At 50.6% G+C, this 24,700-nt stretch overlaps 1 protein-coding gene across 5 annotated transcripts in view; it reads right to left on the reverse strand.

Annotated features, from left to right (window-relative positions):
* HUWE1 (HECT, UBA and WWE domain containing E3 ubiquitin protein ligase 1) overlaps positions 1-24,700 on the reverse strand; it is a 2,445,223-nt gene that overhangs the window by 723,697 nt on the left and 1,696,826 nt on the right. The window lies entirely within an intron of this gene.

Below are 24,700 nucleotides of genomic sequence, written 5' to 3' on the forward strand. Positions count from 1 at the left end.
TAACACCTAATAAAACAGAAGACTGGGCGATACTGTAAAACAAGTTCCTCTTAAACCAATACAAAATCGTTAATTTCCTAATGTGCTTATAGGTCAGACAGTAAAATATGAAATGTATGTCTTCGCTCGGAGCAAAGCAAAGTAGACAATTTTGTTCAACTGCAGAACTTCACCATACTGCATTTACTGCTGGTGGTGGAACACAGTTCAATTTTGTTCTTGTCACAATCTATCGAACTGCTAATTAATCATTCCATGAAACATATTCCTGGATCATACTATCAGAAGTAAAATCAATCTACGGTTATCTGGTTTTGACAGTTACCCACTCGCTCGATTTTCCATAACCAGATATTTTAAACGTGTTTTATACTCATTGTGCATAGACTGATTTAGTAAGAAGTGAGATAAAATGTGAGGAATCATCTATTTTCATTAGTAAATTATTTTTTTACACGTTCCAACCAATGAATGAATAAAAAGCCATTACTTAGTACAAGCATTCAGGATGATGAATTGGGTTAAAATTGCAGTAGTATTAGATCAAACACTTACCCAATCTAATACAGGTTCAAAAGATTACTCATCCTCCAAAAAGGGATGGTCTATCTCTAGATGTACAGTATAATTCTAGGCAAACCTAAACATTTCTTAAAGGTATCGTTTTTTACTATTTGTAGGGAATTTGGGTTTGTGAAGCCCCATTTTTAACTACCTATTTAGAGTTTGGGCCTCATACGTTTACTGGTACCATTCCAGCGGGTTACTGGCAAAATGACCTACCGTTTCTGCCACCTGATAACCTGGAATATTAAGAGGTGCCAGAAAGGGCGGTAAATCCCCATCCCATGGAGTTCCAGAGGACGCCATAGAGCAGATTGCCTGTATTACTGGCAGCTTTTGGCAGGTGGAGGCCTGATTTACCTCCAGCTGGAGGTAAATGAGTGACCCCCCAATGGCAAACTTGTCCCTTTTTGGTGCGGTAAAAGTCAGAACTACCAGCACTTTTCCTGCATCGCAAAACTTGCAATGAGGCTCTTTGTCTTGAGGACTGTTAGGACAGTTTTTTTGAAGTCCAACTAAGGGCTTAGCAAAACCATTCAACCGAGACAGTACAAGACTGCACACTTAGTACAAGGCTGTATTATCTGAGTATATGGTAGCATAGACAGAGCAGCCAGGCTTATCTTAGGCGGGATAGAGGGCTGTAGAATCAGTACAAAGTAATTGTAGTACACATATGGTCCAAAGAAACACTATGTATTGTAAAGATGAACAAGTTACTCTCTTACCTGGCAACGTTCTTTCGATGGGATGGTCCGACGACGTATTCCATATCTTTGACAGTAATCACCACAGCGGTGCTGCTTCTGAACATTTTCGGTGTCTTCGTCCTGCGTCGATGACGTTGATGCGCCGTCCCCGAGGACCTCCTCCGACGGCCGAAGTCACCCGATGTGATAAGTAGGACGCACGTAGCCTCAGTTGTAGTTTTTTCCCCCAGAACGTGTGACACCAGTCTTCTGCCAGTCAGGCACACAAGGCCTTGCGGAAACGTAAGCTGCAATCGCATAAGAAATTCTGCAGTGGGCAAGGTAGGGAGGGAGGGAGCGATATGGCATATGTCGTCGGACCATCCCATCGAAAGAACGTTACCAGGTAAGAGAGTAACTTGTTCTTCGAGGGGATTGGGTCCTCCGACATATTCCATATCTTTGACAGACTCCCAAAGCAGTACCGAAGCAAGGAGGTGGGAAAAGAATTTAGAACACAAATTTAGCATGCCTAATCAAATTGCGGAATAAAGGACTGCCTTGTCAAAGGCCAGATCCTGTCCTCGGATGGAATCGAGGGAGTAGTGACGTACAAAAGTATGTACAGAAGCCCAGGTGGCTGCATCACAGATGTTACGAATAGGAACACCCCTCTGTAGGGCAGTAGATGCAGCCATAACCCTGATAGAAAGGGCCCGCAAGCTAGCCGGTGGGTCCTTACCCGCCAAGCGGTAACACTCGGAGATAGCCAAAATAATCCAACTAGACAAAGTCTGTTTCGTCACAGCTTGTCCCAAACGCTTTCCAGCGTAACCAATGAAGAGTTGATCGTCCACTCTGACCCGGGACATGCGTGAAATATAAAAGCTCAATGCTCTCCTAGGATCGAGCCTCTCCTCTTCCTTACCAGGAAGCGGAGGAGGATAGAATGCCGGAAGAACAACCTTCTGGCCCAAATGAAATTCCGAAACCACCTTCGGAAGTAAGGAAGGACGAACTCTAAGGACAACCCTGTCCTTATGAAACACAGTGAAGGGTGGCTTAACTGAAAGTGCCTGTAACTCACTCACTCTGCGAGCGGAAGTAACCGCAACCAAAAACACAGTTTTAACACTTAACAGTCTCAAAGGGCAAGAATGCAACGGCTCAAATGGAGCCTGCATGAGAAACTTAAGAACAAGGTTCAAATCCCAACCGGGCACCAGAAAAGGTGACGGAGGGAACAAATTAGTGAGCCCTTTCAAAAACGGAGAAATTAAAGGCATCTTAAAATAGGAACATTCTTCAGACGAGCGCTTAAATATGGACAGCGCCGCCAGGTAACCTTTAATGGTACCCACATGCAAGGCCCTGTGGGCCAAGAAAGCAAAAAAAGACAGAACCATGGGACTGTCACACTCAAAAGGATCCACATTCTTAACTCTGCACCAGTCGCAGAATTTACGCCAACGGTACAGGGACTTTGCTGCTGGCCGTCTGGCCGAGAGCAACACCTCCAACACGTCTTCAGGGAGGTCCCAATCCTTATACCTCAACCTTTCAGAAGGCAAGCGTGAAGGTTGAGGGATCTGACCTCTGGATGGAAAACCTGACCCCCCCCCTCCCGTGAGAGCAGATCGTCTCGGTAGGGAAGACGACGTGGAGGGCATATGGACAAGTCGAGAAGGTCCGGGTACCACGTCCTCCGGGCCCACGCCGGAGCAATGAGGATCATCCGGGAACCGAACCTCCGCAGTACTAGCGGGATGACGGGGACTGGAGGAAATGCGTACAGCAGTGGGAATGACCACTCCACCACAAACGCGTATCCTAAGGCTACTTTTGGAGGAAATTCCCACAAGCAGAACCTTTCGCACTTCCGGTTGACACTGGAGGCGAACAGATCCACTTGAGGGGTTCCCCAAAGGGCGAAGATCTCCAGGAGAATCTCCTGAGCCAGCTCCCACTTGTGAGAGATTGTGCTCTGCCTGCTCAGAGCGTCCGCCGTCTCGTTGTCGTCTCCGGCCAGATGAACCGCCAAGATCGAAATTTCCTGCTGGATGGCCCAGAACTCTAGCTGCATCGCCTCCCTGCACAGAGGAAGTGACCCTGCTCCCCATTTTTTGTTGAGGTAGTGCATGGCCACTGTGTTGTCTGTTTGAATCAGGACACTCTTTCCTCGCACAGTCGGCAGAAAAGCCTTCAGGGCTAGCCTGACGGCCCTCGGCTCCAACAGATTGATGTGGAGTCTGGACTCCGACGGAGACCAACGACTGCTGACTCAACTCGTTGGCATGAGCTCCCCATCCCGTGAGGGATGCGTCCGTCACAATCGTCCCCTCCGGCCAGGGCAGTCAAAATGGGGCCCCCCTTCATCAGATTGCCTTCGACGGCCCACCACAGAAGGTCCTGGGCGACCGAGGGCGGCACCTGAACAGGGTCCGACATCCTGCCGGAAGAGTGCGACCACTGCATCTTGAGTGCCCACTGCAAAGATCTCATCCGCAGACGAGCCTCTGGCACCAGAAGAATGCAGGATGCCATGAGTAAGAGCAACCTCAAGAACTCGAACGCCGGGAGAGTCTGGGCAAGTTGAAACTTGTGCACCATCTGCTGAATGTGAAGAGCCCTCACCTGGGGAGGAAAACACAGCCCCAGGGATGTGTCGAGCACTGCTCCGATGTACTGGAGCCGCTGTGTTGGCGTCAAATGGGACTTCTTTAAATTGAGGGAGAAGCCCAGCTTGGGAAGGGAGTGGCAGGTGACGGACAGATGATCCAGGACTTGCTCGGGAGAGCTCCCCCTGATCAACCAATCGTCCAGGTAGGGGTAGACGTGAATCCCCCCTTTCCTGAGATGCGCTGCCACAACCACCATGAGCTTGGTGAAAACCCTTGGGGCGGAGGTCAATCCGAACGGCAGGACCCGAAACTGAAAGTGCGAGTCGCCAACCGCAAACCTCAGGTACTTCTTGTGCTTGGGATGGATCGGCACATGGAAGTAAGCGTCCTTGAGGTCGAGAGACACCAACCAGTCCTGAAGTTTAAGAGCCCGGAGGACTTGAGAGAGAGTAACCATCTTGAACTTGTCCTTCCTGAGGAGTTTTTTCAAACCGCGCAAGTCCATGATGGGTCTCAATCCCCAGTCTTTCTTCTAAATCAAAAAATAAGGGGAATACCATCCCTTGTTCCTCTCCGGTACAGGCACCAGTTCTATGACGCCTTTCTCCAGCAGGGCTTTAATTTCCTGCGCAAGTAGCGGACCCGGACTCTTCAAAGAGAGGTTCCCAGGTGGATTGCCGTGAGGCTGCTGCCGAAAGGGAAGACGGTAGGCCATGGGTTATGATCTCCAGAACCCACACATCTGAAGTAATGGCACGCCACTCTACAAGATGCTGCGCCAGCCTTCCCCCAACCGGCGAACCATGGGACCTGGCCTCATGACAGTGGTAGCGGCTGCAGCGTTGCCTAAGGGCAAAGAGGCATCTGCCCGAGCGGCCTTGTCACCTCGAGTACCCTGTTTTCCACCTCTGGCACTCTTACGGTGGCCTCTTTGACTGACAGCTCCTCTCGCTTTACTGAAGGAGGAGTAATAGCGAAAGGAACCTCCCCTCCATTGTTGTCCCCTAGGAGGAAAAGGCGGAGGTTGTCGAACTGCTGTGCCCAACCACTATGCTGCAGCTTTGGAGGTCTGCAACCTCTTAAGGCTCTTGTCAGCCTTGCTGCTAAAAAGATGTTCACCGTCAAATGGCATGTTGAGGAGCCGGGACTGCACATCAGGAGCGAACCCAGACTTCCGCAACCATGCAAACCTGCGTATTACGGTGCTCGCCGCCATGGACCGGCTGACACAATCTGCCATGTCCAAACCCGACTGAACGGCCTCACACATGGCATCCTTGCCATCCTGAACCATAGCAAGGAAACCATCCCGTTCGTCCCCTTCGGGAATATGTTCAGCCGCTAATGCAACGCAGTTCCACAGAGTGTGTGTGAAACGAGACAAGGCACATACGGAGTTGGCCGCCTGAAGCGCCATACCCCCTGAAGAAAACACTTTCTTCGCCCAGCCATCAAAAAGTTTGTCGTCCCCATCCGGAGGGATGGTAGGATACGACGCCTGCTTTGCCAGGGCTGTAGCCGCCTGCACCACCAAACTCTCCGGAGTGGGGTGCCTGGACAAGAAGCAGGGGTCGCTATTGACTGGACGGTATTTTTGCGACAAAGACTTGCTCACTGCCGGGAGACTCTCCGGAGCAGTCCAAGCCGCCGCCACCCTTCTCTGCAGAGCCATATGAAACGGCAGTACCGGGTCAGTGGGGGGACCAAGATCGAGGATGTCCGTGAGATCATCATGAACAAACTCCCCTGGGGAAGCCGACCATCCCAAGTACTCGGTGACCCGAGACACAAGGCGCCGGTACGAAGAATCGGCATGAGTGCCAGGCTTAGGCCTACAAAACTCCACCTCCGGGGAGGTGTCCAGTCCACTGGCATCATGCAGTGACTGCCTCAGGTCATCAAATTGGCTATGGCCCGAGAGAAGCTCATCTGGCACCGTATCCGGATCCAAGCCCTCATCACCCTCTGAAATGTACTCCAGGCGGTGAGAGGAAGACACCTGGGGACCAAAGCTATGCCTGACCTTAGCCAGAGCCTTTCTAGGGGCTACCCCCGTGCCACGGGGCCCCTCCGACACCACCGCCTCGAAAGGTGTCGAGGGCGCCGAACGAGTCGGTGCCGGCGTGGAGAGAATCAGCGTCGAGCGAAATCGGCATCGACGTCAGCCGCAGCGCCGGCAGCATCGGCGACACAGGCCTCGAAGCCAGAGCTCTGAGCGTGTCCTTCTACGACCTAAGCACCGACAGCATCGACGACCCCCTCGGAGGCGGAGCCTCGAGAGAGGTCGTCGACGACCTCGGCGCCACAGACGTCGACATCTTCCTCGAAGACTGCACAGGATCACGCGGTCTGGAGCGCGTCGAGGACCGGGACCTGGAACGGGCATGGCGAGAACGGTTACCCTTGTTCGAGTGGGACCTCTCTCGCAAACCGCGCCGACCACCCGAGCCCGAAGGCGTGCGAGCGGTGTCTCTCGACCGATCACGACCGACCCCAGGAGGCGCGGACGGACCGGTGCCCTGCGATTCGAGAATCGCTAACATCTTCCTGAAGGAAGCCCATTCCTCCGGTGTCACTTGCATGGTGGGATAAGCGACCCTCCGACTGGCGGAGTCCTCGGAAGAGGACGGGGAAGGCGACCAATGCCAGCGCTTCCGGGAATGCTTCGAAGAGGCAGAGGAGTGGCGAGACCGACTCCTGGAAGGAGACCCACTGGACCTCCGACGATGAGGCGGGGAGTCGCCTCTCGAATCATCCATCGAAAGCCCTGCAGACCTTGACTTCCGGGGCTTAGACACCCTACCTACCGACAACTTCTTGTTGCGCTCCCGCAAGGCCTTGGCCATGAGCAACTGACAGTCGACATAGTCGTCCGTGCCGTGGGCCTCCCCGAGGCACCAGAGGCAGGCTTCGTGCAAGTCCGTTACCGACATCTTGTACCCACAGGCCCCGCATTTCTTGAAGCCCGGACGCGGGGTTGAAGACGAGGTAGACATCGTCACGAACAGGCTTTTCACAAAAACCGAACAGGTTCAAAGAACCGAGAAGAATACAACAGAAACTCCAAAGAGTCGAGGCTTACCGAGATTCACAAAGCGAATACGTTCGCAGAAAAAACGGAACTGAGGCTACGGGCATCGTGCGTCCTACTTATCACATCGGGTGATGTCAGCCATCGGAGGAGGTCCTCGGGGGGGACGGCGCATCGACGCAGGAGCCGAAAATTTTCCAAAGCAGCACAGCTGTGGTGATTACTATCAAAGATATGGAATACGTCAGAGGACCCAATCACCTCGAAAAAGGATTCATTTAAATACAAGTAGGCCCAGGTAAATCTTGGGTAAAGAATCACCATCACAGATCAAATAAACGCATTATAAAAACACAACACTATGCTTTAAAGTACAGAGACCAAATCAGACCTTTTTCAGAACTCAAACAGTTTTTCTAGGTAAGTCAGACCTTACCATACACATTTAATATAGGGAATACCTAGTCATGGGGAGTAAAATCACTTTACAGTAATTCAAGGGTAGTAGACCCTGTCAGTTATGCAATGACACTCCACAAAGAAACCAACCCTGTTACCAGGATACTTTTCTGAATAGTGAAACTCATTGAAGGAACCATATACACCTATAACTACATTTCTGATAACCGTTATACTAGGCGAGTAAAACCTTTTTTGTAATATACAATTACAGTTGCTTTTCAACTCTGTGAAACACAGTCTAAGATAAGCAAGAACTTGGTACACTAATTTAGGATGCACCAGACAGACCAAGGTCAGCTATACCAACAGAACATTTTTGAAGAATGGCACATAGCTATTCTAGGCAGGTTAAACCTAATGTTGTACTACACTATTACAATTACTTTTCAGATCAGTGTAACACAGACGGAGGTGAGCAATAACTAACTAATTTTAGGATGGCACACAGCTAACTCAAGGTAAGTAAAATCTATATACTTTTTAAAGAAGCCATCAGAAACCTACAGGTTTGTATAAACATAGGACTGATTTAGCATCTGTATAAAACAGATAAGGGAAAGCAAAACCCAATGTTACACTTTATGAATGACTCAATGTTATTCTAGGTAGGTAAAACCCATGGCAGACTTATTCTAAACAGGCTATACAACAAGTTAGGGGAAGCAAGACCCAGTTGGGGAACTTAAACACATTCTCTGAAAGAAATGGTTAGTGAAGCTAACATTAGTTTTGGTAAAGAGGCATAACCAATACACAGTTGAGTAAAATAAGCTCACAGATACTTTTCAGAATGGCACAACACACATTCAAGGCAAGTAAGAACTTGTGTAACTGCTCACTCTCAGTTACAGTTACCAACTCTTTCACAAATAAGTACACTTTTAAACACTTGTTATACTTCAAGACATAATCCTTTACTTATCCAGTCCTTCACTAGTCTATTGAATGAGTTCACTCAGAGGAAAAAGAGTGACACTAGTTATCTAGGTGAGATAGGATTCTGTTGCAGGCAAAAGTCAGAATTCCTGTGGAGGACTGTTCAAACAAGTAAGTTAGTCACTTTAAAATTAGTTAGGGTCCAGGGACTTCAGAGAAGACACCCTAGGAGGATTCCAGCAGTGGGCCTGGGTGAACTGGATGAGAGGACTCCCAATCACAGTGAACACCCCAAAAGCTTTAAAGAAATCACACCGGTTTAAGGTAAGTAAATACCCCAGCCAACACAGTACCTCAGCACAGAAGAAGAGTTGCAGCATGAAGACTTCAAGATCTACAGCCCAAAGCCCGGTCGATGGATTCTTTTGTCATGAAGACAGGGCTTTGGAAGGGAATTTGCAGCAGGGATCAACAGAGAAGGCTCCAGGCAAGAGTTTACTTGCAGCTGGATGTGGTTTTGGCACCCTTTTCAGGAGCCAGAAGACTGAATATTGCTGGTCGGTTTCTTGACGTTTGCAAGGTCCAACACTTCAATTAGGGGACATTTTGGACTAAAATCGTGTCCCTGGAGTTCTGGCAGGATGCCACCAAAGTGTCAGCTCAATTTGTAAGACCCTGCACCGCACAAATGCTGAAGGGGGCAGGGTATTGCAGCCCTGCAAGATTCTCACCAGGCCGTGGGTCGCGGCCCTCAGTTTCGGGATCCCCAGGTCGGTTAGAAGGAAGGGTTACAGCAGGCTCAGCTTACACAGCAGGCTCGCCGGTCGCTGTAAATCGCAAGGGCGGTCGTATCTTCCTCTTCGATTTCAGCTCCAGTGGTCAACTTGTCAGCAGCTTCCAGATTCTGAGTATTTATCAAAATACAGCACAACTTCTGCATTCTCTCCCCACATTTTACAGCAAAGGGCGGTCTGGCTGTCCAATCAGGACAGCCAGCACCCCCGCCCCATCACTGTGAGCTGTTCCCTTTCAGGCAAGTTGGAAGACAAAGGGCTGCAGAGATTTGGACTCCTCTCTCACTACCTGCCTTTCCAGACAATCTGGAGCTTGGCTGGGGAATCCACAGGATTCCCTAACAAGACAAAACAGCCACTCGGGTCCTTCCCACCTAGAGTAGCAGGGGAAGACCTCAGCAACAGCAAGCACACCAGAAATGGCACAAAAAAAAAAGGAGCCCACCATTTTAGAAAAAAGGGGGCTCGTCTGTGCATTACCGAGCCTGCAAGTAATAAAGACTAAAAGTCAAAGGTAAAACTACTGCCACCAGCCATTCAAGTAAAACTCGCAATTGTAATAAAATGTTACCAGGTAAGTAAGAAAGGGAATGGAACAAGTTACTTACCTGTAACTGTTGTTCTCCAGCATGGGTCTGGCATGGATTCACATGCTCATGAATATTCCCCGTCGTCAGGCTGGGAATCCTCGGTAAAGAAAAAATCAGTATCAGTTTCGTTTCTGATCTGTCTTTCGTAGTAGTAACCAATCACTGATCTCTGCGTCATACTGACCACAGCCAATGACTGCCCTCTACCTAAGCCCCGCCTCTGGCAGCCATCTTCAGATTTGGTAGCACGTGAAGTGGCAGTATGACCAAGTGAAGAGCCGCAGAGGGGTAGGCGGGAGGGTTCGCATGTGAATCCATGCCAGACCCATGCTGGAGAACAACAGTTACAGGTAAGTAACTTGTTCCTTCTCCAGCATGGGGTCTGGCATGGATTCACATGCTCATGAATAAAGAATACATAGCAGTACACACATGCACAACCACGGGAGGTGGCAAAGGCTCAACATTAAGCATTACACCAAACTCAACGTTAAGCAATTCTTACCTCCTCTCCAGGCTCACCTTAGGCGAACAGATTGCGCAGCACTGCTTGGCCGACCCTTGACTCCTCCCTGGAATCCCGGTCGACGCAGTAGAATTTCGTGAAGGTGTGCGTCGACCTCCACGTAGCAGCCCTGCAGATGTCCAGCAAGGGCACACCAGATAGGAACGCCGTGGTAGCTGCGATCGCTCTGGTGGAATGGGCTCTCGGACGGCCAGGCAGCGGTCGGTTTGCCAACCAATGACAGTATATGATACAGCCGGAGAGCCATCTGTAAATGGAAGCCTTTGAGAGAGCCTTCCCCTGATTGACAGGTCCAAAGTTCACAAAAAGTTGTGACGTCTTCCGAAAACACTTCGTGCGGTCCACGTAAAACTTCAGCGCTCTAGCCACATCCAGCGAGTGCAAAGTCCTTTCGGCCGGCGACGAAGGAGACGGGAAGAAAACAGGCAACACCAAGGGTTCGTTGAGTTGGAATTCTGACGGCACCTTGGGCATGAAGGAGGGGTGCATCCTGAGCACTACCCTCATGTCGTGAAAAGTCAAGTACGGGGGCTTGCAGGAAAGGGCCTGGATCTCTCCCACTCTTCGTGCGGAGGTGATGGCCACAGGAAACGCTGTTTTCCACGACAAGAACTTCAACGGAGCAGAGTGCAGAGGCTCGAACGGAGGTCCCATGAGGTTGGTCAGCACCACGTTGAGCTCCCACGCCGGGGACGGAGCCTTCACCGGCGGGAACGATCTGAACAGTCCCTTCATAAATTCTTTCACCAGTCGATGAGACCACAAAGACGTCCGCCCCGTGGTTCTGGTGTATAGGGAGATCGCAGCAAGATGAATCTTGATGGACGCGTGCGCCAGTCCAGCCTTGGCCAGCGTCAGAAGGTACGGCAGTACCTGGGGAGCCGTAATCCGTAGAGGGTTAATCTTCTGTGCGTGGCACCAGACAGAGAACCTCTTCCATTTGTGTCCATAGCATTTAAGAGTTGAGGACGCCCTGGCCTTTGCAAGAACCTCTCTGCAGTCGGCCGGTATGTCGTATCCTCCAAACTCTAACGCTGCAGGAGCCAGGCCTGCAAGTTCAGCGACTTCGGGTCGTGATGGAGGATGGCGCCTCCTTCCCTGGAGAGAAGATCCGCGTCCATTGGCAGCTTGATTGACGGGGACACTGACAAGTCCAGAAGGTCTGGGAACCATATCTGCCTCGGCCACGCAGGTCCGACGAGGATCATCCGGCACCGTGACCTCTTGAGCTGGTTGATGAGCCGGATCAGCAATGGCAATGGAGGGAACACGTATAGAAACAGGCCCTCCCAGGGGAACGAGAAAGCATTGCCCATGCTCCTCGGCTGGGGAAACCTGCTGGCGAACCTCCGGCACTTGGAGTTCGTTGCCGTCGCGAACAGATAGATCTGGGGTGTGCCCCACCGTCGGAAGAGGCGGTCCACTAGATCCTGTCGTAGTTCCCACTCGTGGCACAAGCGCAGCTCTCTGCTGAGCGAGTCGGCGATGGTGTTTTTTATCCCTGCCAGATGAAACGGCACCAGAAACATCCCTTGGGCGACGGCCCAATGCCACAGATCCTGCGCCTCCTTGGACAGGGCTGGGGACCTGGTTCCACCCTGCTTCCTGATGTAGAACATGGTGGTGGTGTTGTCAGTGAAGATCCTCACCACCTTGCCCTTGAGGGACCGAAGAAAGGACCTGAGGGCCCAAAACACTGCACGGAGCTCCAGGACGTTGATATGGAAGGACTTCTCCGTCGGAAGCCAAAGGCCTCTCGCGTGCAGATTTTCGGTGTGCGCGCCCCATCCTTCCAGGGAGGTATCCGTGGTCACTGTCTCCTGGTGGCCCCGGGTCTGGAAGTCCATGCCCGCCGTCAGATGCGCGCGGGTGCCCCACCACCGGATCTCTCGTCGAGTGTGATCCTCTCCTCGAAGCTGCCCGTCGTCTGGATCCAGCGCGCGTCCAGGAACTCCTGCAACGGGCGCATCCGGAGCCTGCACAGGCAGATGAGGTAAATGCAAGAAGACATCATTCCGAGGAGGGACTTGATGGACCTCACCCTGGCCGCGTCCGCAACCAGCATCCGCTTCACCTTGCCCAAGATGGCCCTCGTCCTTTCTTCCGACGGAGAGGCCAGAAGCGACACTGTGTCGAGCTTCGCTCCCAGAAACAGTGCGTCTTGCGCGGGCAACAGGTGGGACTTGGCGTAGTTTATGGAAAATCCCAGGTCCGTGAGTAGTTGGACGGTCCTTGCCGTGTGCTCCACAGCGAGCTCTTTTGTCTTCACTCGGATGAGCCAGTCGTCCAGGTAGGGGTAGACGTGGATCCCCTCTCGGCGCAGCTGCGCCGCCACCGGTGCGAGGCACTTGGTGAACACCCTAGGTGCCGACCTCAATCCGAAGGGAAGGGCTCTGAACTGGTAGTGACGCCCTTGGACCACGAACCTGAGAAACTTTTGGTGTCCCTTTAGGATGGGAATATGGAAGTAGGCATCCTCCAAATCCAACGACGACAGGAAATCGCCCTCCTCCAGCTGCCCCAGGACGTGTTGGAGGGTGACCATCCGGAACTTCTGTGCCTTGATGAATTTGTTCAGTCGTCGTAGGTCCAGGATGGGACGCCATCCTCCCGTCGTCTTCTTCACGAGGAACTATCTTGAGTAAACTCCGGAGCCCCGAAGCCTCTTTGGGACGAGCTCGATGGCGCCCTTCTTGAGCATCACCTTTACCTCCAAGAGAAGTTGAGGGACGTGATGTTCTTTCCTGGCCACAGGGGGGCTCGAGCATGTGACCCTGAGCTAGGGCGTCCAGCACCCAACGGTCGGTGGAGATGGACTCCCACACGCCGACGAAGCTCGCCAGCCGGCCTCCCACCGGGGTGCTTCGGTGGGGGCCCAACCCCATGGCCGGTTCAGTCCTGCTTCGACGAGGCTTTGCCGCCTTGTCCTCCTTGGCGGCGACGGCGGGGTCCGCCTGACTTGCCTCGTCCCCTGTAAGCTTCCTGTGACGACGAACGGGCCGCTTGACGGTAGGTGGAAAATCCGCCGCTGGAATCTTTGGAGGCTCCCTGTTTGCCTCCGCCGCTCCGAAAGGGCGGCCGTCGTTGCTGGAGAACACCAAGAGCACGGGCCGTCTCCGTGTCCGTCTTGATGGCTTGTAGGGAATCGTCCACTGTTTTCCCAAACAGGTTGTTTCCGTCGAACGGCATGTCCAAGACTCTGGTCTGCACGTCCTGACGGAAGTCAGTAGCCTTGAGCCATCCACGCCGCCTAAGGCACACGCCGTTGCCCAACTGGCGAAATCCAGTGTCGGCGATGTCCGTCGCAATCGTAATGGCGTGGTCCGACGCCACCTCTCCTTCCTGCAAGATCTCTAGGTCTTCCGCCCTCTTGGCGTCTGGTAGGAAGTCCAGCAGGGGGGCCAGTTTGTACCACAACTCCCTGTCGTAGCGGGCTACGATAGGCAAGGCCTTGGCCGCCTTAATCGTCGTCGCTGCAGACGAGATGACTCTGCGTCCCATTGTGTCTAATTTCTTTCCCTCGCCGCACCACCCCCCCCCCGCTTTCTTCTTTCTTCCTGGCCGCCGCGGAGACGACCGAGTCCGGGGTCGGCTGTGCCCGAAGGCACAAGGGGGCCGCGTCCGGGACCCGGTACTTCTTCTCGTACCGATCCCTTCTAGCCGGCGTCGTGGATGGGTTCTTGAGGAGAGCGGGGCCCTCATCCCAAATATCGTCCAGTAGAGGTACAGAGAGGACCGTCTTCCTCTTGGCCTCACGCCGTTGATAAAGGAAACCTTCCTTCTTCTCTTCCGGGCAGAGCTGGAAAAGCTCAGATGCCCTGGCGATCATGGAGTGAAACGATCCAATCTCGTCAGGCGGGGAAGCCCGGGTAGGAGGTGACGACGGGAGATCCTCGTCATAAACCTCGTCGTCTGTACCCGTCGCGGCCGTGTCAGTCCCCGTATCATCCCCACGTGTCGTGGACGGGGAGGAGGGGTGAACAGGGCGCGATGGCTGAAAAGGAGGTGGAGGATGAATCCTTCTCTTAGGGGGAGGGCTCCCAGAAGGGCCTGGCTCCGGGTCCCCCGTCGGGAGCGGTTCCTCCGCTGGTGGTAACGGCAGTCTCGTCCTTATCTCCGAGCATAAGGACTGTATAGCCAACAAAATGGCCGCTGAGTTGTCTTGCGGCACTGGTTGAGGGGAGTCCGACGGGCGGTCAGGAGCCTCGTCGTCTCCTACGTCGGGGTCCCTCCCGACGGGCTGGTCTTCTTCCACGCCAACGCCGTGGCTTAATTCTTCGATCAGCTCCTCCTCAGAGGTTGAGGCCGAATCCACGACGACCCCCTGCCCCCCCTTTTTCTTCTCCGTCGGAGGTTTTACGGGGGTCCTGTCGATGGGCATGAAAGAGGACTCCCTCCGCGGTGGCAGGGAGACTCTGAGCCCCGAGGTCGCCACCACTGGTGTAGCCTCCACAGGCTGAGCCAGGGCCGCCGCGACAGTCTCGATAGAGGCCTTGCCGGATGGATTAAGGCTTTCACCACCTTAGGTGCACTCACCGCCTTCTCCTTGGGGCGGAGGGTCACCGCCTCGCTCCCCCTCCGACGGGGCCTTCGAGCTCGACCGGGGTCTCTCCAGGAGCTTCGCCGGGTACTCGGCCTTCCTCTTACCCGAGCCAGAGCGTTGGCTCGTGGTTGATGGCACCGGGGAGGATGCGCCCTGCCTGGCGCCCGTAGAGCCCGACCGTTCGGCGCTCCCGGTGCCAGCGGACTTGCGGTGCTTGGCCTTCTGTTGGACCCCCGTCGCCGGGGCATCCTCAAAGGTCTTAGAAGACCGCTCGGACTTCTTCTTCTCGCCCGACGGGCTCTTCCCTTCCAGCCAATTGGCGAGACGTTGATGGCAGTCCTTCATGGTCCGCTCCGACATCTTGCCGCAAAACGCACAGTCCTTCTCCACGTGCGTCTTGTCCTCATGTAGGCAGTAAAGACAAAGGGAGTGTTTGTCCTCCTTAAAGACATTCTGAAGCTGGCATCCAGGGCAGACCCTGAACAGCTTTCCGGGCGTCGAGCTTCCCTTCTCCTGGGCCATGTCCGAGATGGGCCTGAGAAACTTCTGGAGTCCTCCAAAAGCGTGGCTCGACAAAATCTTCACCCTTGAGGGGCGTAGACGAATCCGACATGGGTCCCCGTTGATCGGATGAAGAAACGGTGGAGCTTGAGGCTCTTTTGACCGAAAAAGAGAATTTTTTTTGAGAAAAAATGTGAAAAATAGCACTAACGCTCGAGAGCAATAGCACAAGGATCCCAACACTTGAACGTGCGGTAAAAATCTGAAGATGGCTGCCAGAGGCGGGGCTTAGGTAGAGGGCAGTCATTGGCTGTGGTCAGTATGACGCAGAGATCAGTGATTGGTTACTACTACGGAAGACAGATCAAAAACGAAACTGATACTGATTTTTTCTTTACTGACGATTCCCAGCCTGACGGGGAATATTCATGAGCATGTGACTCCATGCCAGACCCCATGCTGGAGAAACATTGTATCCCCCAGCACTCCACATAAAGTGGGGTGTGCTGGCTCACTATATCAAATGTAAAGGGGGATGAAAATCCCGCTTTACTTGGGAACAGTAGTTCACCCAAGTACATCCTTTCTGTGGTATGTTCCTATCACACATTCCTCAAATTCTAAATGTTTCCAGAAACTATTTCACCACCAGAGCCGCAGGGCAGCTCTATTTGCTCAGCTCAATGCCGATGGACACCCCCCACCCCCACAAGAACGTGGTTCTACCTTTTCCCTAGCACTCAGCAACCAAGCTACTGCAGAAAAAATCAAGTGGACACTATCTGGCAAGTGGGGCAGGTTAGTAGGGAGATGAGGAATTTGTGGAAGGAACATCCACCAGAATAAGCAATTACTTATCAGTAATGTGCCTTCTACTGATACTTCTCCCACAGATTCCTCATCTTGAGAGATTATCCTGTCAGTTTCAGCTGCTCGGAAAATGTTGACAGAGGGTGTAGTACAGCCCCATGTAAACCCTCAACTCCCTCCTATCTCCACCGTACCACTCCTCGATTCCAGACAGGATGTCTGCCGTCTTACTTGAGGAATGTAGTGCACCCCCTGCCTCAGACCCCCATTCCCATTTCCCTCCCTCGCCCAAGGTCAGCCTTAGAGAGAAAAAAAAAGTCTTGTGCATGAACAGAAGGACTGAAATACTTCATTCATATTTCAAAACAATTAGTTTTGCTTGTGAGGAATGAAAGCCAATTAAACAAGCAAATCCCAAACCAGGACCGAAGGAGTAAAAAAAAAAAAAATAAATAAAAACAAAAAAAAAAACAAACAAGAATAAAAAGAATACAAATAAAACATCTGCACTAAGTGCAAACTCCCCCCTTATTCACATAAAACAGACACAGCAACAAGATTGTAGCCAGCTTCCACAGAGGGATAGGCAAAGGTGATGAGGGATCTATGGCAGAAGAATCCATAGGAAGGACATTACTGATGAGTAATTTCTCCTTCGATGGATTGCATTACCCACATATTCTTCATCTTGATACACTCCCAAATCAGTGCCCTTAGCAGGAGGAGGAAATGGAAGCTTAATCAAGAAACACAGCAGCACTGCCTTCCAAAACTTTCATCAGTGCCTTGAGCCAGGACCAAGCTGCAGTGCCTGTCGAAAGTGTGCAACCAAGCCCACGTTGCAGCCTGGCAAATGTCTATAACCATCACTCCTCTCTGAAAGGCCGGTTAAGGGGAGTGTGCTGCACTTTCTTATCTGCTCTCGTAGCATTTCGCAATGCATAATACAATCAAAAGGAAAACTTTCGTAACCACTTGCCCAAGTTTATAATGGGTAAAAAGCAACAGAGCGTTAATGAACCCTGCTAGGTAAGATTTTCAAAATCAATTATAAATCCTCCTGATCTCCGTCAACCCCAGAACATTTTGTTTGACTAGTTAACTATTTCACCTTGTCCCTAGGTGAAGGGGAATCTTTTTCCCCCTCACCTAATCTTTTATGCTTTTTATGGGAGATCTTTTTGTCTCTCCATGGTGTATGGTTGAAGTTAGAATTTCCTACAACTTTTGGGCTTAGGCTGGGTTGCTCCTTTGTGCTCCCTGTTCATTTCTCTCTGCTGTACTTGGGTTAACAGTTCCCCATTAGTAAAGGGGGATGTTCACCCCCCCGCCCCATTACATTTTATATAGTGAGCCAGCACACCCCACCTTATGTGGAGTGCTGGGGTACACAATGTATCACCTTTTCTTACTTTCTTGGTAACATTTTATTACAATTGCGAGTTTTACACAAATGGCTGGTGGCAGTGGTTTTACCTTTACGACTTAGTCTTTATTACTCGCATGCTGTTGATTCAGCTGCGGGAATGCACAGAAGGACGACCATCTTTCTAAAATGGTGGGCTCCTTTTTTCGCCATTTCTTGTGTGCTTGCTGTTTCTCAGGTATTCCCCTGCCATTCTACCCGGGAACGACCTCAGAGGCTGTTTTGTCTTTGGCGGGAATCCTGTGCCCCTCTTCTGCCTCTGAGTGAACTCATGTCAGAGTAGGGAACGACTGGATAAGAAAAGGATGTTGTGAAAATAACAAGTGTTTAAAAGTATACTTACTTGTGAACGAGTTAGTTAACGCCAACTGTGAGAGTGAACAGTTACAACAATTCTTAATTCCCTTGAATGTGTGTTGTGCCATTCGGAATAGTATATATAAGGTTAATATACTCAACTGTGAATTGGTTGTGCCTCTTTTCCAAAAGTAATGCTGTTGGCTTCTAACTATTTCTTTCAGAGCATAGGTGCATAAGTTCCTTAACTGGGTCTTGCTTCCCCTAGCCTGTTGTATAGCCTGTTTAGAATAAGTGTGCCTTAGGTTTTACATACCTAGAATAACAATGAGTAATTTATAAAGTGTAACATTGGGTGTTGCTTTCCCTGGTCTGTTTTCTACAGATGCTGAAACAGTCTTAGGTTTATGCCTACCTTTAAGTTTCTGATAGATCAAAGTATATAGGTTTTACTTACCTTGAGTTAGCTGTGTGCCATCCTAAAATAAGTTAGAGTTATCGTTTATCTCAATCTGTGTTCCACTGATCTTAAAAGCCACTGTAATAGTATATTACATCCTTAGGTGTTACCTGCCTAGAATAGCTGTGTGCCATTCTTGAAAAGTGTTCTTTAGGTGTAGCTGACCCTGGTCTGCCTGGTGCATCCTAAATTAGTGCAAAGGGTTTTGGATTATCTTAGACTGTGTTCCACTGAGCTGAAAAGCAACTGTAAATGTATATTACACCAAAAGGTCTTACTCACCTAGTATAATTTATCATACACCTAGTTATAGGTATATACTGTTCCAGAAGGAGAAATTACTTACTGTAATGTTCTTTCTATGGATTCTTCTTCCGCAGATTCCTCATCGAATAGATATTCCCTCCAGCGTCGATATTATGGAAAATGTTCTATGGGGGGACACAGTGAACCTTAACGAACATCAATCCGTCTTGCTTGGCACCTTGTCATCGGCTCCGGACGCAATGTCAGGCAACTTATAAATACCACGTCAGAACGCCCCAACCTCAGCCCCCCCCCCCACACCACCCACCCCTGAGCACCACACGCTGCATAGGAAAACAGAAAAAACAGGCTAATGAGCCCTTAAAAAAGTAGTAACTATAGACCTCCAAAGGAGGAACAGTTGAACAAACACTACAAGTAGTGTTAGAAAAAAAAAAATCTAAATCAAATCTGTGGCAAGAAGACAGAAAACGGACACAGAGGACCATCACCAAGTAAACATGAAAGAAGATGTGCGCCAACCACCGACTTTCTGAGCAGCGATGGATGGGAGGGGAGAGGAGGAATCTGCGGGAGAAGAATCCATAGAAAAAAACATTATGGCAAGTCATTTCTCCTTCAATGGATTGCCTTTCTCCCGCAGATTCCTCATCTGATAAGACTCCCAAAGCAGTAAATGAAGGAGGTGGGCAGCAAGTTATACCAAGAAAATTTGCAGCACTGCCTTGCCAAAACGCATCAGCTGTATGAGCTACATTCAGGCTATAGTGCCTAGCAAAGGGATGAAGGGATGACCATGACGCAGCGTGACAAATCTCACGGGCAAGTACTATCCTTTGCAATGCTGTTGATGTCGAGAATCCCCTTGTCGAATGGGCCCTGCTGGTAATTCCTTCCCAGCGGACTGGTAGCATTCATTTATGCAGAAAATTATCCATCGGGATAAAGTCTGCTTGGTTATGGGAAGGCCCTTACGGGCTAAGGAAAAGGCCACGAAGAGCTGGTCAGATCTCCTAAAATACGCTGTCCTGACGACATAGTAACTCAACGCCCTCTTAGGGTCAAGACGAAGGAAGCTTTCCTCCTGTTAGGGAGAATTCTCTTTTCAGTGCTCATTCCCTTCAATGTTAGAGACCCCTAGCTCGTTTGCTGGACTTTAGGACTTTTCATTTTTATCCTGGAGTGAGACATTTTTCTCACTAAAGTATTTTTGATCTGATTTGGACTTTGTTTTTTTGGTTTTGGAGTCATACAAACTCCACAGGCATCTTCTGTATTGTGACGCACAGCACCTTCAGTGCAGTGTCACAGAGATGTTCATTGGATTTCTCTTAAGGTTTAAATACTTTATCTTGGGTAAACTACTGTTCCCAAGAACAGTAAAGTGAAATTGACTTTACTTATCTGTTTTTCCTATGTAGGTTCAGTACACCCCATTTTATGTGGCAGTACTGGGGGGGTTACTTAGTAGCCGCTTTGCCTACTTATTCTTGTAACATTTTTTATGTTCCCCTCACGACTTGTAATGACTGGAGCAGTGGTTTTAATTTTCCTACCATTGTGCGTTTTTACCACAGGTTGAACCTCAGCTGCAGTAATGCACCGGTTCCATGTCATTTCATCGCAGGAAGACCCATTGCTGGGTTTTTAACTGTGGAAATTTCATCGAAAAAAACTTGAATGTTTTATTTTTGGCGGCTCCCCCGCAACTCCCTTTAATGTTTTTATATACCTGAATACCCACAACCAATATATATTTATTTGTAGCCCCCCCCAAAAAGTCAATTCGTTTTCTTTTCCCCTGATAGAACTTCCGCAGAGAAAAGCCCAGCGAGGGTTAATCCCGTGATGAAATGACATTGTACCAATGCACCTATGGGTGCCCATTTTGTCAAAATGGCCCTAGTCTTTTTTCGCCATTTCTTGCTTGTGAGGTCGGTCTTGAGTTTTACTTTGCTTGCCAAACCAGGGTTAACCCTTTTGTTAGTTTTGCCTTTGGCAGGCTTCAGTGCTGAAACCCGCCTCTGGCTCCAGTGTGTCTGGCAGGGCAGGAAGCAAAGGAGGTGCCTGAAACTCCCTGTCCTTAGTCTCCTTGGTTACCTGAATGCACCCAGTGCTGGACTGGCTGGCTGGCCTTCCTTGCAGGACAGCCACCCTGCTCTTTGAGTGACAGCTAGGCTGTGCATCAATGGGTGAAACCTGAAAAAAGGCGAGGTCTCTTGAACAGAAAGCAGCATCGACCACTGGACGAAAACATCTGAAGAAAGAAACTGAAAGAAGCTTGCTGCATGCTCCTGGACCGTTGGTCAACCCGGGGAATCCCTGCTGCAGTGCTGAAGCTCCAAATTTCATATCGACTAGAGAAGCCCGGAACGGACAACTTCCCTTGATTTGGTGGGACCAATTGACCCCAAGACGAACTTCACTGGAACCCCTCTCCCTGCTAGCTGTACTTCATTGCTGCTGGAACCAAGTGCCAGGGTTCAGGAACACCAGAAACAAGTGCTTTGCCTTTAAGCTGGACCCGAGCTCCAGGAAGATCCCGAGGACCTTCCCGAAGCAGGACGACCCAAGCCTGAGCCACCTCAACAGAGCCAGAAGCAAAGGGAGCCCATAAGGTGTCCAAGAACCACAGTGGTGCTATTGACTGGTAGCTGAAACTATGAAGTGCCACTGATTTGGAAAGAACCCATAGCTGCCGGCGACCTGAGAACTGCAGTGCAGGAGTCCTCCAGACGTCCTTGCTCTTGTTGTCCCCACGACTGAGGCCCAGGAACTGCAGGACTGCAACCAGAACAGAACACAGCTAGATTCTCTTCTTCAATCAAGACAGTACCTTAGGTTGGAAGGAGTACTTACCTTGTTTGTAGCTTGCTTGTTCTCACTGGAGACTTGCAGTAGCTGCCTTTTGCAGAGTTGCTTGCAGTTTTGCCTTTCACAAGCCTTACAGCTTGTGGCCCAACAGCGATTCTTTTTCTACAAACTCTCTAAATGACATTGTGCATTGACTGTGGTTTTAACTGTCCCTCATAGGTGGTACACAAGTTTAACTTTTATTGCTGGGAAAGGTCTAATCTCACTTTTATTGGTGGATTGTAAAGTATTTAACTGTTCTGAGAACTTAACCTTTTTTCCTTCTATAACGCTTTCCACAACCGTAGTATTGCGTGAAGTGTTAAAAGTAATTTATCAATGTCCACAGTGTCCTAGTAATTGAAGTCACCTCAGGGTGTAGGAAGTGTGTGTGTGCGACATCCCAAAAGGGTAACTACTTGCTTAACTTAAATCTGAGGAAGTGTATTTTTATTGTTGCATATTGCCCTTTCTAAAAAAAAAAATGCTCATTTAAAACTGACCATTAAATAAATAATTTTACTAGAAAACCTCGAGTGCAAGTGTTATTTGGATACTGGTAATTGTGAATCTCGGGGGTACATCTCTACAGCTCACATTTACCCCTCTTGACATAAGTCTGGCTGCTCAGTCACTCTACCAAATTGTGTAGTACAGACCTATACCAATAGGTGGGTTACCTATTACCAAGAGGACAAGGCTGGTGTAGTCTCCCACAGGGTTACTGCATCCAATCTTGCCTAACACCTCCTGCTTAGAAGGGTGAGGGGGAGGGAAGAAGACTGGAAGGTCGATAGATTGGGACAGGTGAAATTCTGAGACAAACTTGGGAAGGAAGCCAGGCCTTAACCCAGAGTGAAACTTTCTCCTGGAAAAACACAGGAAGGGCGGCTTACTGCATAAGGCCTGCAGTTCACTCACCCGCCTAGTGGATGTAATAGCCACCAAGAAGGCTGTATTCAAAGAGAGACGCAGTAAGGGACAAGAGTGCATAGGCTCAAAGGGAGCCGCCATCAGAAATGTCAGAACCAGATTAAGGTTCCAATCCGAAACAAAGGGAGTTGGCGGAAACATATTTACAAGGCCTTTCAGGAATAGTGCCATTACCAGGATCGTAAAAAATGACCCTTGATCCAGGGATCTTTTAAATACAGACAAGGCTGCCAAATTGCCTCTGACTGTGGTGACCTAAAGGCCTGCTGAGGCCAGTGACAGAAGGAACTCAATCACTGTAGTGGTGGGGCAAGAGATGGGGTTCAATCTTGCGCACCCTGCCTCATCTTCTCCATCTGCATGCATACAAAGATCTTGTAGATGGTCTGCGTGCAGCCAGCAACACCACAAGAACTTCCTCAGAGAGCTCAGTCATATCTCATCCTCTCAAGAGCCAAGCATGTAGTTTGAGGGATTCCGGGGTCGGATTGAATATCCAGCCTTCCGACTGGGTTAGGCGATCTGGACGCTGAGGCAGCCAATGAGGTGGACAGATCCAAGAGGTCAGAGTAGCACGATCTCCTCGACCAGTCCTGTGCAATCAAGATCATGGTCGCTCGAAACCTCTTCAACCTCCAGAGAACCCATGAAATGACAGGAATCAGAGGGAATGCATAAAAGAGAGTGAAGGTCCAATCCATCAGAACCGCGTCCCCCAGTGTACCGTTCATTGGGAATTCCCTCGAGCAAAACTAGTCGCATTTCCTGTTGGACTCAGTTGCGAACAGATCCACTGCTGGGGTACCCCAGAGTGCAAATACTTCCTCAAGGGCTTACAGGCACACTGCCCACTCGTGCGAGACCATGCTCTGCCTGCTCAGTGCATCCGCCAAGTTGTTCTCTGTGCCCGCCAGATGAACTGCTGAGACCGAGCTCCTGTTCTCCAGCAACCAGAAGCAAATCATCATCGCCTCTGTGCAGAGGGTGCGGGAGTGCACACCACCACGATTGTTGAGCTAGTGCACTGCCACTGTGTTGCCCGTCAGAATGAGGACATGTTTCCCCTGCCGAGATGGAGCTAATGCTTTCAGGGAAACCCGATATCTCGCAACTCCAGCCTGTTGATGTGCCACCTGGCTTCCGTCGCTGACCATAAACCGTACACCTGCAAATACTCGCAGTGAGCGCCCCAACCCTTCAGAGACGCATCCGTGACCACTCGGGTCTGAGGCCAAGGAGGCCAGAATGGTTCCCCGGCTAAGTGACTGTTTGCGGTCCACCCGCCAGGACAGGTCGTTAACCACTGATGCCGACAACCTGAGGAGATCAGAGACAGAGCTGAGGTACTGAGACCACTGATCCCTCAGGAGCCACTGTAGGGATCTAATGCACAACCTGGCCTCTGGCACTAGAAAAATGCAGGAGGCCATGAAAGCTTGGAGGCGGAGGTAGGAAGCCGCTGGTAGAGTGACATGGTTCCGGAACAAGTCGACCATTTGTGTCAAGCCGACTGCTCTCTCCTTGGGAGGGAAGGCCTTCCCCACCCGGGTGTCTACGACTGCCCGATGAACTGCTGCCCCTGTACTGGTGTCATGTGGGACTTCTTTAAATTTAGGGAGAAGCCCAGCTTGTGAAACAGCAAGACGATGTCCTCTAAATGGGACAGGATCTGCACTGCAGACTTCCCTCGGATCAGACAGTCCAGATCTGGAAATACGTGGACCCCGGATCTTCTCAGGTTAGCCGAAACTACCGCCATGAGCTTGAAGGACCCTTGGGGCGGAGGTTAGACCAAAGGGAAGCACTGTGAACTGCATATCTCCTATGGTGAACCTTAGGAACTTCCTGTGCTTTCTATGTATTGGCACATGGAAATCAGCGCCCTGTAGATCTATCGACACCAGCCTGTCCTGCAGTTCACGAGCGTGGAGAATCTCTCTCAACATCACCATACTGAACGCATCTTTCCTCAAACTTGTTCAAGGCCCTGAGTTCCAGAATGGACGAAGACCCCCTCCATTCGTGAGTATTGGGAATACCAACCCATCCTCTCTGCTCGGGAGGTACCTCTTCCACAGCACCCTTCTACACCAGGGCTCTCAGTACTTCCTGGAGCTCCTGTCCCAGTTGGATTGGGGGCCGTCTGTCCAGTGGTTTTCTTACAAATGGCAGACAACCACACTGAATGAGCTGAAGAGCCCAGGCATCGGAAGCAATTCCCTGCCACTGGAGCAAATGCTCCGTCAGCCATCCTCCAACAGGTCAGCTGTGAGGGGAAAATCAAAGCAGTTTCGGAGGCTGGATCGTCTCCACCGCTAACACTGCCTGTTGGCCTCTAGAAGCCCCTCTGCCCCTTCCGGAGCGCAAAAAACGATTCTGCCCTTGCCTGGTCGGTGGGAGCTGTGCTCTCCTGCCATAGGGAGAATATCTCCTGTAGCCCTGTGCCCTAGAAGCAGA

The sequence above is a fragment of the Ambystoma mexicanum genome, chromosome 2p, assembly GCF_040938575.1.
Source record: "Ambystoma mexicanum isolate Mex_15411 chromosome 2p, UKY_AmexF1_1, whole genome shotgun sequence".
Lineage (NCBI taxonomy): Eukaryota > Metazoa > Chordata > Amphibia > Caudata > Ambystomatidae > Ambystoma > Ambystoma mexicanum.